The 11310-nt window shown below is 42.0% G+C and overlaps 1 protein-coding gene and 1 long non-coding RNA gene across 18 annotated transcripts in view; one reads left to right on the top strand and one right to left on the bottom strand.

The window, feature by feature from the left end:
- LOC137156197 (uncharacterized) overlaps nucleotides 1–9928 on the bottom strand; it is a 67406-nt gene extending 57478 nt beyond the window's left edge. For both annotated transcript variants that reach the window (XR_010920690.1, XR_010920691.1), the window contains exons 1-2: nucleotides 9308–9928; nucleotides 1208–1293 (exon numbers count right to left, since the gene is read on the bottom strand). This is a non-coding gene — a long non-coding RNA (uncharacterized lncRNA). The remainder of the gene's footprint in view (nucleotides 1–1207; nucleotides 1294–9307) is intronic.
- Nucleotides 9929–10059: 131 nt separating this feature from the next.
- Nucleotides 10060–11310, top strand: part of LDB3 (LIM domain binding 3) — a 205874-nt gene continuing 204623 nt past the window's right edge. For 4 of the 16 annotated variants that reach the window (XM_067552508.1, XM_067552511.1, XM_067552510.1 and 1 more), the window contains exon 1: nucleotides 10062–10331. The gene's annotated coding sequence lies outside the window, so the exon portion shown is untranslated. Of the gene's footprint in view, nucleotides 10332–11310 lie in introns of all 16 variants that reach the window. The other 12 variants (XM_067552501.1, XM_067552504.1, XM_067552499.1 and 9 more) reach the window with 5 other exon arrangements.

Raw genomic sequence — 11310 nt, 5'->3', positions numbered from 1 at the left:
TGCTCCACACAAAGAGCATAGTGTGGACATGCAACAGCAGTTTAATTATAGTGGTGGCTGTACATTGATGTCACTTAAGTTGACTTAACTTTGTAGTGTAAACATAGCCTTAGGTAGGGGGAAGCATTCCATAATTATATTTTTAGCATCACCAAGCCTGGATCTGTGAGGGCTGGTTCCCTTCTAAGCATGTGTGGGGGGAACAAAGTGGGTCTTATTTCTTTTAAGCCTCTTTACACCACTCTGGTATCATAAAGGGCCTTAAAGTGAGTGTAAATGTAATTTACTCACACCTAATTTCCTTTGTGATTCCAGAGTGGTGTAAAGAGGCCTTAATGTAAATGAAAATCAGGTTCTAGGAGTTCACATGTTGATTTGAAACAAACTTTTTGAGATTTGCCCTTCTCAAATTATAACCCTGCGTATGTAACATGACTACAACTTCTGCAGCAGCCAAGTGAGCGATCACAAATAGGACTGTGAATTTAAGGCAGGGAACAAACTGTAAAAGAAAATAAACTATTTAGAAACCAAAATGTTTTCATGTAAATGAAATCAAGGAAATTAGAGATGGAAAAGATCTATCATAACTCCTTCACCATTCACCAGCACATTACAGATATTAATTGATTAATTAATTAATTAATTAATTAAATTAATTAATATTACAGACATTACAGATATTAAATTGATAGAACAGATACGGTTAGTAATAAAGAACATGGAAAGAAGGTGAAAAAAGTATATTGTAACCTAACAGAAGGTGTGTTTGAAGATTTCCATCAAGTATGAACAGTTCTTTAAGAGCTACTGTTTACTCTTTAAAAATTATTTTAAACATAGGTCTAATTGACTCCTGCCTTGCCATTTGTGTAGCCATTTACATCTGTACAAAGTAAGTGTCATATGCTACCAAATGATTATGCTCCACTCCCACTAGTGGGAGTTTTGCACCCACTTCTTAAACGAGGTGCAATGTAATGCAATGGTGAAATCATGCACAGATTCTATTAAGAAAACTGTTCAAAGCTCAGATACATCCTCTTGTGTATTAATGAGAAGCATGACAGTGCACTATGTCACTAAATCTATCCTCATCACTAGTTATTTTATTCCTCTGTAGCATACTTGGAGGTAATACTCTGCACTGTACTGCATTCCCTGCAGCTCTGGTCAGACTTTACTTATAGAATATATAAAAGAATACCTCACTGACTGCGATAGTCTTCTGAATCTACAGCATGTTCGTCTCTGTTTCCTTTTGCTCAATATGCACCAGAGATTATTCGGCATCTATTAAAAAAACTACAGCTGTTAGTACTTGTCTGCTTACAAAGATATTGAAATGTGTATATTAATGAGTGAAGATTGAAACATTAGTGAAGCATTTTAAGTCTCTCCTGTAAAGTTCTGTGTATGCGAAATCCAGTCCCAGCTCCCCGATCACTCCCAAAAATATGGAAATAATTCATAGCAAAGTCTGGTAAATTCACTTCATCTATCTTCCCCAGTCAAAAATGCTGTAACCCACACCTCCATTTTGAATAAATAAATAATTAGTTCACATTTCATCTCACCTTAGCAGCTGTATTTGTGTCCCTTATCTCTGGCCTGGCAGCCATTCTTCCTGTTTTACTGTCTCTTTATACCTCCTTAAAGTGGATGCCCAATTGGATTAAAATGATTTAGGGCTGAGATGATCTGTGTTTCACTGAAAGTTGAAGGCACAGTGTGTTTTGCACTGGAAAAGTGGGCCTGTTTTACACGTGTGTGTGTGTGTTTCAGAGACTGGGATGTAAAACAGAACTATAATGAAGTAGAGGCACTTCCCTTTGGGCTTTTGTGCTGTAACAAGTGTTCTCAGGCCAGTCTACTGACAAGGGAATCTGGGTGATACTATGAGTTAGAGTTAATTCTTGCATGAGCTTTGCACTTCCAGAGAGTTGAGTTCAAATTCTGGCTTGAGTGACAAGTGAAAATGTGTTTGATGGTCTCTTTTATTAATGCACAGCACAAAATCACTATGCAATTTGTTACAGTTCCTCATGATTGGCAGCTCCCACTAAGGACTGGAAAGCAGAAGCGTGTTGCAGGTCAGGGCTGAAGTTAGGACTGAAGTGCATTTGCACAGCTGTGTAGAAGCTTACAGGCAGCGAATGAACATTGTACTCAGGTGTAGCTCAGCTTCTTAGTACCTTGCTCTCATAGGCTACAAACTCACTTTCCTTAAGAAAAATACCTAGCTATTATTATTACAAAAACTGTTTAGCACCCAACACTGTTGTGAGAGCTGCAGCAATGGCTATAATTAACAAATTATTACACATCTCCATAAACCAGACACAGTCCCTGCCACCCAGAGACTTCAATCCAAATGAATTATATTGTAAATTTCACTAGGATATTTTTATATTCCATCACAATAATCTTCCCACTGTTTGGCTGCCAAGAGTGGGATGTCTTGAATTTACATGTAAAGCTAGCAGAAAAGGATTGATGTTCAAAAAAGTATGGGCACTTTCCAGTACTAGAGTGGGTGTTTAAATATCTTTAGGTGGGGTTGAGAGTCTGCCACACACACACTTCTGTTTTTCCCACTGTGGTTGTTGCCATTTTTGTGCATGTCATTCGAAGAGATGCCACCTCCCTTCCCTAAATCCAGTTCTTCAGGCAATGATGTTGGCATCTCAGTAATTCTGTCTGGATGGCAGCATGACACTAGTCCTGGAAAGACCACCTTCAAGGGGCTCAGCCAAGAAGGGTCCCACAGCTGCAACCCAACACTGGACATCAGCTGAGGTATTTTGGTGCCTGACTATAAAAATCTCAGTGATGGTCCTTTAACAAGTGCAAGGTTTCCGTGTAATAGGGATCCAAGTACTAGAAGTCTCATGTTAGAAATAGGCTTATATAAAAGAAATTTTAAAACAAGACATATTCATTCCCTTAATTTTTCTATTATTTCTATGTGAAGCTCTTAATGAAAGGCTTTATGTCAGCATATCTATATTCTTGTATGTACTGTGGATGAAATATATCACAGGTAACGCCAATCTAATCAATGAAGCTTCTCTGGGATGAATTTGTCCCTGTGATTCCAATATGCTGTGTTAGAATCACAGATGTGCCTTGTTTACACTAGGAAAATCTTTCTTCAACAGTTTAGCTCCAATAATTCTACCAATGGTGAGGGTTGTAGTATAGAGAGTGCAGGATTTCTTAGCATCAGGTCCTTTAAGAAGGTGCTAACACTCACAGCTGCACAGAAAGGCTCATATGTCTTCCAAGTGTAGATGCTCCCTGGCTGTGCATATACAGGTGAGGCTCCCATGATATTTGCTGTCTCTGCTGGCATTATTATTGGGTGCAGATCCTCACCCACTTATTGGCTATGATTTTGGCATCAGTATTTTGGGGATATTTCTGCCCTTGCACAGGCAGTGCATTAGTGGTCGAGACTGAGGTGGGAAATTCGGCCCCCAACTGTGGCCAAACTTTGTTTCAGTTTTTAAAGCAAAGAGCACATAGATATTCAGTGTTGAACATTTCTGTGCTCGCTCTTGGGAGAAGCACAAAGATGGCAGCTGTGAACAATCCTTAAGAAAGATGTGGGGAATGCCTTCTTATCTCTTACCCTTGATTGGGCACCTGTGCTGTGGCTGGTCAGAATCTACCTAATCTTTGATCAGACAGACACAGAAACTGACAATAGAAAGGGAAGAGATAAAGTCCAACGTAATCATTGGATAAAAAGATGCAGAATAAATGCTGTCTATGATCCAAAATCTGTTGGAGTCAATGGAAAGATTCCTGTTGACTTCACTTGGTTATGGATTAGGCACTAAATGTGCTTGTAAAACCTGAGCAAACAGAGTGAGCTTAGGCCCAGCTTTAACTTTCACAATCTTGCTTTAGTCTGGATCTCACACAAAGTTAATATCAGCTTTACTTACATGTTGTGTCTTACTACCATTGTTTGTTAGGGACTGATATGTGATCTTCTGTTTGTTACAGTTTATCATAAGGAAAACACTGACTCTTGCAAAAGCATAGTATGTCATAGAAACTTCTTCAGTACAAGAGAAGAGTTCACATTGTGAAGCAATCCCACACAGCGTAAGATGGGAACTTCACAATTACAAATGAAATTCCCAGTACTTTACAAAACAGGCTTCCACTGGGTCAATTTAAGCCAGGCTTTTCTTTATGCCTATGTTCTGGAAGTTTCATTCTGAAGCAGGAATTGTCTAGTAGTTGTGGGATTGTTTCACAATGATGAGGTCTTTTTCATTCAAATTTTATTATGTGAATTTGCTTCTTTCTACAAGTAATTTGTTGGCTGATGATCAAGATTGTCATGATTTCAGTAATTATTTATGTGTGTATATATAATTGCTTAATAAAATTTGTAAACATGATGCAAAGTTATTGTAAAAAGTCGTTAGGAACCTGTACTGAAAAATTATATCCATTAAGTATATATTCTAGGCTGTGGACTCTGTGTGCAAAATGAACGTTGCCTAGTTCTGAGATAGAGAACAGATGGAGTTTAAAAGATATATAAAAATGTGAATTTTTGTTTGGTACTTGACGCTGCATCATTGTGTAGTACAAAATCCATCATGCATAACTTCATAACGGACATTTCATTACAGCAAGGGTTAGTCATGGGGTAGTTTCAAACATTTTTTTCCAATCACTGTATATTTGTCAATGTTTAGAGTGAACTGACCATCCAAACCGTGCATGCGGTAACATGCCTTAAAAAGGTGAGACATGAGTCTATGCATCTAGTGTGGCAGCAATTCCTGTGAAACAAAGTAAAGCCCAGTGCTGTGAATGCTTGCAGAAGCACCTATGTCAAAGCCTGTGAGTAGAACAATGGATTTCAGTGAGGCTTCTCATGTGCATAAAGCTAACTACATGCATGAATATTTGCATGATTCGGCCCTACAACAGCATTACGAAGCATGGTTGTACAGGACTATGGTCCTGTTCTCTTAGCTCAAGAACATCAATACAATGTGGTTTTTTAATTTTGTGAATTTTTATTCTTAGCCTAATGCTTCTGATGAAAAACTGCAGCATGGGGTTACTTACCCCTTAAATTATGTCCTTCAAAACAGAGGCTCAAATGAAAAGCATAAGGTCTCTTGCTCCAGCCTGAACTGTAAAAAAAGAAATGCTACCCTGTTTACTGTCAATGACAATCACTTCAGTGAAAGCCTGTAACAAGCATCTAATGCAAGAAGGAAAGATAATTTTATGGTAAATATACAAGAGTGAGAGTCAGGATGTCTGGATTCTATTTCTGGCTTTGCCACAGACTTCTTATGTGACATGAGCAAATCACTTCACCTTGCTGCACCTCAGTTTTTCCATCTTTAAAATGGGAATAATACCTACTTCACAAGGATGGTGTGATGCTACATTCAAGCTTTCCAAGATCCTCTGATGGAAATGAAACTTAGCTCATTGTTTAGTTATCAACATTTCCTATACACACTGCAAAAACCAGTGTATATGAATAAGGGATGTGTAATAACTTTTTTCCCCACAGACTGAGAAATTCAAGCAAGGCTGTCAAGATTTAAGTCATCAGCTCAAGATGCTCTGTATTTTAGCATGTGTTGTGTATAGAAGAAAACATTTCAATGCTAAAATGTGGTTTAACACTGTATCATAATTCTGTACATTGTTTGAAGTGGCCTGTGTATAATGTATTTATTGGACAAACTATATTAAAAATATCGATTGAAGTGCTGGTCTGTTTCATGTATGTAAAAGAGAACAAAAATTGAGTGGGGATGAAGCCAGAAACAGAACTAGGGTGAATAGAAAGTAACATGAAAGGAGTAGTTAAAAAAGACAAGTGGGAGCCATGTTAGAGAGCAGGTAAATGTTCATCTGACGGCCTGCTTAACTATTACTGGCCTTTTCTCAGTGAAGATACGACAAACATTGTGGTTGCTCAGGACCAGGACCTGTATCTATTTAAAGAATGACTTGCTATGATGTTACATTAGACTGACTGTGGATTTAACTGCACGTACATGGGAGGGCCATGTTCTTTCTCTATTCATTTATTTAACACTCATTTAGCCAGAAAGGGTTGAGGTTTTTTTGTTTTTTTGTTCCAATTACACTGAGAGCCAGGAATAGAAGGGAGGGAGAGAGAATGGAGTAGCAAGAATGGTAAAGCAAGGGAAAGGACAGAAGCAGCAATATAAAGCAACAGCTTTTAGGAAGGTGATCATAGTAACTGGGGAGAAGAATGGAATGCTCAGCCTGCTGATTTTTTAATCATTCTATCATGTGTAAGAAAAATAAGACAGTTACTTCTTTTGGCTGAAGAGGCCAATCACAAACAGCAGCACTGCCTATCAATTCAAGGACTATAAACCAGAAAAGGAAGAGGGAAACGCTCAGATCAGTGATTCGTGAAATCAATAGCTTTTGAAGGGCAGCTATAATATCCAGGATCTGTGGAATAAGTGCTACACTTAGCAGTATTGCACACACAAAAGTCAAAAAAAGGAGGAAACCTCATAATCCTAACACAAACGTGGTTACAAGCCAGAGATTCAGAAGAAAGTTTAAATAGACCCTGCTGTGGAAAGAAATCCCATGAAATGCTAGGATCCTGCCTAGGTTTGTGTTCTAACTCACAGAATCAAATCCTATTCTGCTGTACATCCATATAAGTTGTAACTCCACTAAATTCAGTGGATTTCAACAGGGGGTTACAGAAATCAGAATTTAGTCTCGAGGCTGACAGGTGTTGGGTGTGCTATGGAGTCTCCGGCCTTGATGGCAAGAAAAAAAAAGGGGGGGAGGGCCTTAGGTCACTTGACTCCTGTGACTGGTTAAACACCATTGTTATGTACCCTAAGCATTCCCATGGTGGCTTCCGGGCCAAGCCTGGAAGGGGATCGGTTGGGTTTTTTTAAATGCAGTTTTACCACATTTGGCACTTTGAACACCACATTCCTAGGGGGGAACGTTCCAGTGAAAATAGAGCCCATACACTTCTTTTATGGAGTTTGCAAACCCTATCGCCATACCTGTGAATGGGATCATTTGAAATATAGATATAGGTAGTTAAACTATGATAAAACAGTCTGAGAATAAAGTCACTGCACCTATGCTGCTTAATTAGTTAGCAGTTGAGCATAAATAGGAGGCAGTGTTTTCTAGTGGGTGGGGACACAGGCTTAGCATTAAGGAGTTCTTGATTCTATAAGTGGATCTGTCTACAGCTCAGTGTGTGACTTTGGGTAAGTTAATTAGGGCTCAGTCCAACTCCCACTGCAAGCAAGGGGAGTTGGACTGGGCCCTTTAACTTGCGTGCTACTGTTTCCCAAACTGTTAAATGCGTATAACACTAAAGATGCTTGCCTTGCATATTACACATCTACTTCCCAGAAACGGGCTATGCAAGTGCAAAGTATTAGTATAAAACCCGTATTACTTACAGAGAGAGTGATCCATAAAGTATAGCCCTTTATATAGGAGATGCATCTAATTGTTTTTGGTAATATTTTTCACTGAATTAGCCTATATTTTGTACATATTACAGACACATTGAGGCCTTTTGATTTGTGGTTTTTTTTTTTTTTAAAGGTGACCTATGGCCAATTAAAAAATTTTGTTTGTTTGTTTGTTTTAATTGACTTGCTTTCAAGTTTGAGGAATACAAGCATTTCCCCCACATGTTGTCACACTTGGATGCCTTTTTTCATGTAAATGTATGGAAGCCAGGTTTGAAATCATCCTTACAGTGCTTTTACAAAATATTAACTCTTTGCTGTTGTCTGCTGCTGGAGTCTTTGGGTTACAGTGTACATAGCAATGTTTTTTAGAGTCTACAGATACATCAGCAGGCTGGGAGGGATGTTCCTGAATCACTAGATAAAAAAAAAAAACAAACCTGCCAGTGAGCTGAGACAGAAGTGGCACTGTTGTCGTTAAGATGCTGCCTGTGACACAATGAAATGCAATGCTAAAGCAGTAGCATCCGAAAGCACAGTGGTTTGTTCATATTCATTGTGTAGATTTCCCCTCCCAAACTCACCCCCCAGAAAAAGAGAGTCACTTGACTTTTAGGCTCTGGATTATGTTCAGTCAGATGAGAAATAAGATTCTTGCAGTTTTGATTACAAAATTTTTTTCCTTCAAGAGCACTGTACTGTCCATTCATTTCTATTGGAGGAATTTAAAAAACATGGAAAGGCAATCTCATGTATTGAAAGCACTCACATTTTAAACTCCATTTCAGTAAATTACACCCACTTGAATTCTACTTTCACATATATCTGTCACTTTAAAGAGTTACCACAGACAGGTGAAAGAAAGGGGAACATTACAAATTGGGACATTCACTAAACACTGCACCATGGCACAATGTCTGCAAACCAGCAAGGGAGTTCTGAAGCATATGAAAATAAATAGTAATATGTCCAGAAATGAGTCTCTCTTCCCTTCACTGTTATAGACTGTAATCAGCAAAGGATCTCAGAGTTACCACTTCCTTCTTGGTTTTTTCTAGTCCCTTCTACTGGGACACATAATACTTTCCACATGTGTAAAAGGCCAAGGCATGTCGTTTACACAGAGACACCTACTGAAGCCACAACATGAGTTAGAATAGGCCACGTGGTATCTTTCTTTTGTGCAACCACCCCCTGAAATGGAAAGCAACCCCATCCACAGCTGAAGCTGCTTTATTTCTGCTGGGACATAGCACAGATGGCAGTTGATTATTATATTAGGTCTTGCACGTAGCAGAGATGTGAGCTGCCTCAATTCCATCCCCCTAAAGAAAAATGGTAAGCAGTCTTCCAGAAGAGGCGGCAAACTCAGTAACATTCCTGCATCCTTGGAGGCCAAAGCTTCTCCTGCATCTCCTGTCCCCCAAGATGTAGCTGTAACCACCTCAGTCTTTTCTCTCTCCCAGATCCTTGGCATCACCAATATTTGGAGCACCTTTCTCCTTCCTCATCTGGGTCTGGTCCTGGGTTCTAGCTTAGCAACTGATTCCACTAAAGTGACTCCTCACTAAACCAAATACACAGGGGCATTGTCCCTTGAGAAAATCAATGAGGATACTACTACAGACAAGGAGGTTAAAGCCAGGACAGGGAACAATAAAGTAAAAACCACCAGCAAAGGTGTATAAACATAGTATGACAAGATGTGTGTGGGCTGGGACTGTATATACTGGGAACAGGAAAACTGAACTGGAGGAAGGAAGGGCTGAAGGTTAATTTACAATTAATATTTATAAAATAATTTATATATTCCCTACCTCCTCACATTCACAAATGCTTCCAAACTTCAGCTCCCTCCTTGGCATCTTCCCGAAGCAGATGACAAAGATGACACAGCTGAGTTTGCGTGTCTTGAGGTGGAGGGTTGCAGCCTTGGGGCCAGTTTAAACAAAAATAATTTTACTTTTTCTTCCCTCTTTGATAGGGCAGAGACCTCTGCCAAATCCAAGCAGGCTCCCTGGTTTCCCTGGTCTCCAATACTCCTGGTTCTCAGCAGCCAGTGCCAGGTCAGCTCTCTCTACCTGTAGATGCTGGTTGCTGCAGTGCTGGAATGGCTGCTCCATGCAGCTGGAGACTCAGAGCCCTGCAAACCCCCGACTTTGGGGGAATTTAGCAGGGACTCCCTGAGCTGAGCTGAGGTGAGCTGAGGTGGGTGGGTGTGTCTCAGTTTCCAAATGAAGGCTCCTTTTCTCTGGTTGCCAGTCACTGCAATGATGGAGCTGCCTAATCCATGCAGTTGAAGTCACAGAGCAGTGCAGGAACTCCCTTCTGGGGTTACGGGGGGAGGAGGAGCTGCAGTAGGAACTCCCTGAGCTACGCTTCGCCACTCCTAAATGTTTTTCCTTTCAAACTGCCTCCTCTTTCTGCAGGCTGCCCCCTCTCTCGTCAAGAGGTTGTGGCTGGGCAGCCCTGCCTTGTCATTGGTGGAGCCGACTGCTCATCCCCTTTAGCCCACAGAGCAGCTCCCTCATTGGCCCCAATGGGGGCTTCTGGTTCCTTCTGTCCCCACCCCTGACTCCAAGCTTGGGGCAGGAGGGGTGGTTAGAGGTCGCTGGTAGCCGTATTTGTTGTGGTCCTTGGGATAGGGCCCCCCAAAGGCTGCCTTCTCGTGGTTCAGCCTGGAGCTGGGAAACCCGAAGTGGGGGTACACCCCCTGGGGGGCCTTGGGAGTTCCTGGTGGGGGTGGAGACTGGCCTGGCCTGGCTAGAAGTAGAAACCGTGAAGAGGCCAGAGGCTGGTGGCATGCCCTGGAAGAGAGCGTCACTGGCCCTGTGCCAGAAGGTAGGTCCCTGCCTTTCAGTTTCACCCTAAGCACCAAGGAAGGGAGACCCTTTCCTTTAGCATGCAGCACCCACACCTTTAATTGAACAAGAAACCAAGTGGGGAGGGTTTATCTATAAATCACCCACTTCCCCCTTTCTCTGCACCTGCACAGGCCTCCTCAAACTGGCCTTGTTCCACAGGTCAGCAATAGCTGCAGCGCCCCAGTGGGAGTGGGACGGGAAGATGGACATTGGGAGGACATGTGAGCGTTAGAAATCAAGCTGCCTTTTGGTTGGGAGGTTGTGTTCCCTAGTGGCTTCATTCTGCAACATTCGTCGGAGGTTTTCCCTTTACTTGAATGGGAGCAGGACCAAGCCCTTTCTGAGCTATGTTGTTTTCTTGTCTCCCACCACCATTTGCTCCTCCATTTAGGATGAGGAATTCTGCACAGGACTCCTATGAGAACCCATATCCCTGCTGAACCTGTTTAATGGGTGGCTGTAGAACAGAGGCTCCCAAATTGTGGGGTGTGGCCCTCGGGGGGGGGGGCACAGTGATTATTGTTATTGGGAGGGGGTGCAAGGACCTGACAGGTCTGTGCTGAAGTGCTGGGGGCTATCGGGGGCTCTGTCCATCAGAGGAAGTGGACAGTTCTCTATGAGGGTGGGACCATCAGCTGCTGGGACCAGCCTCCCTACCTGTTTTGCTCCCCTACTGGCACAGCCACCAACTGGCAGTTCACCTTTTCTGCTGGGGAGGCTGGGACGCTCACTGCAATCGGGGAGCAGAAGACTGCACCCTGTGAGTACTGATGCCCCAGTCAGACAGAGCCCCCTGCTGACCCCCAGTCCCTGGCTCTTCTGCATGGCTCCAAAGCATAGAGCCCCGTCCGCTTCCCCTGCCCAGACAGAGTCTGCACGAGGGAAATGGTCGGGGCTGTGCTGATAGGTCAGGGTCAGGAAGGGTCTCTGTCTGACAGGGGGCCAGTACTTATGAG

This window comes from Emydura macquarii, unplaced genomic scaffold (assembly GCF_026122565.2).
Source record: "Emydura macquarii macquarii isolate MOO-44397 ecotype Brisbane River unplaced genomic scaffold, CSIRO-AGI_Emac_v2 contig_1390, whole genome shotgun sequence".
NCBI lineage: Eukaryota > Metazoa > Chordata > Testudines > Chelidae > Emydura > Emydura macquarii.
The sequence above is the reverse complement of the archived record's forward strand: the minus strand, read 5'-3'. Positions and strand labels throughout refer to the sequence as shown.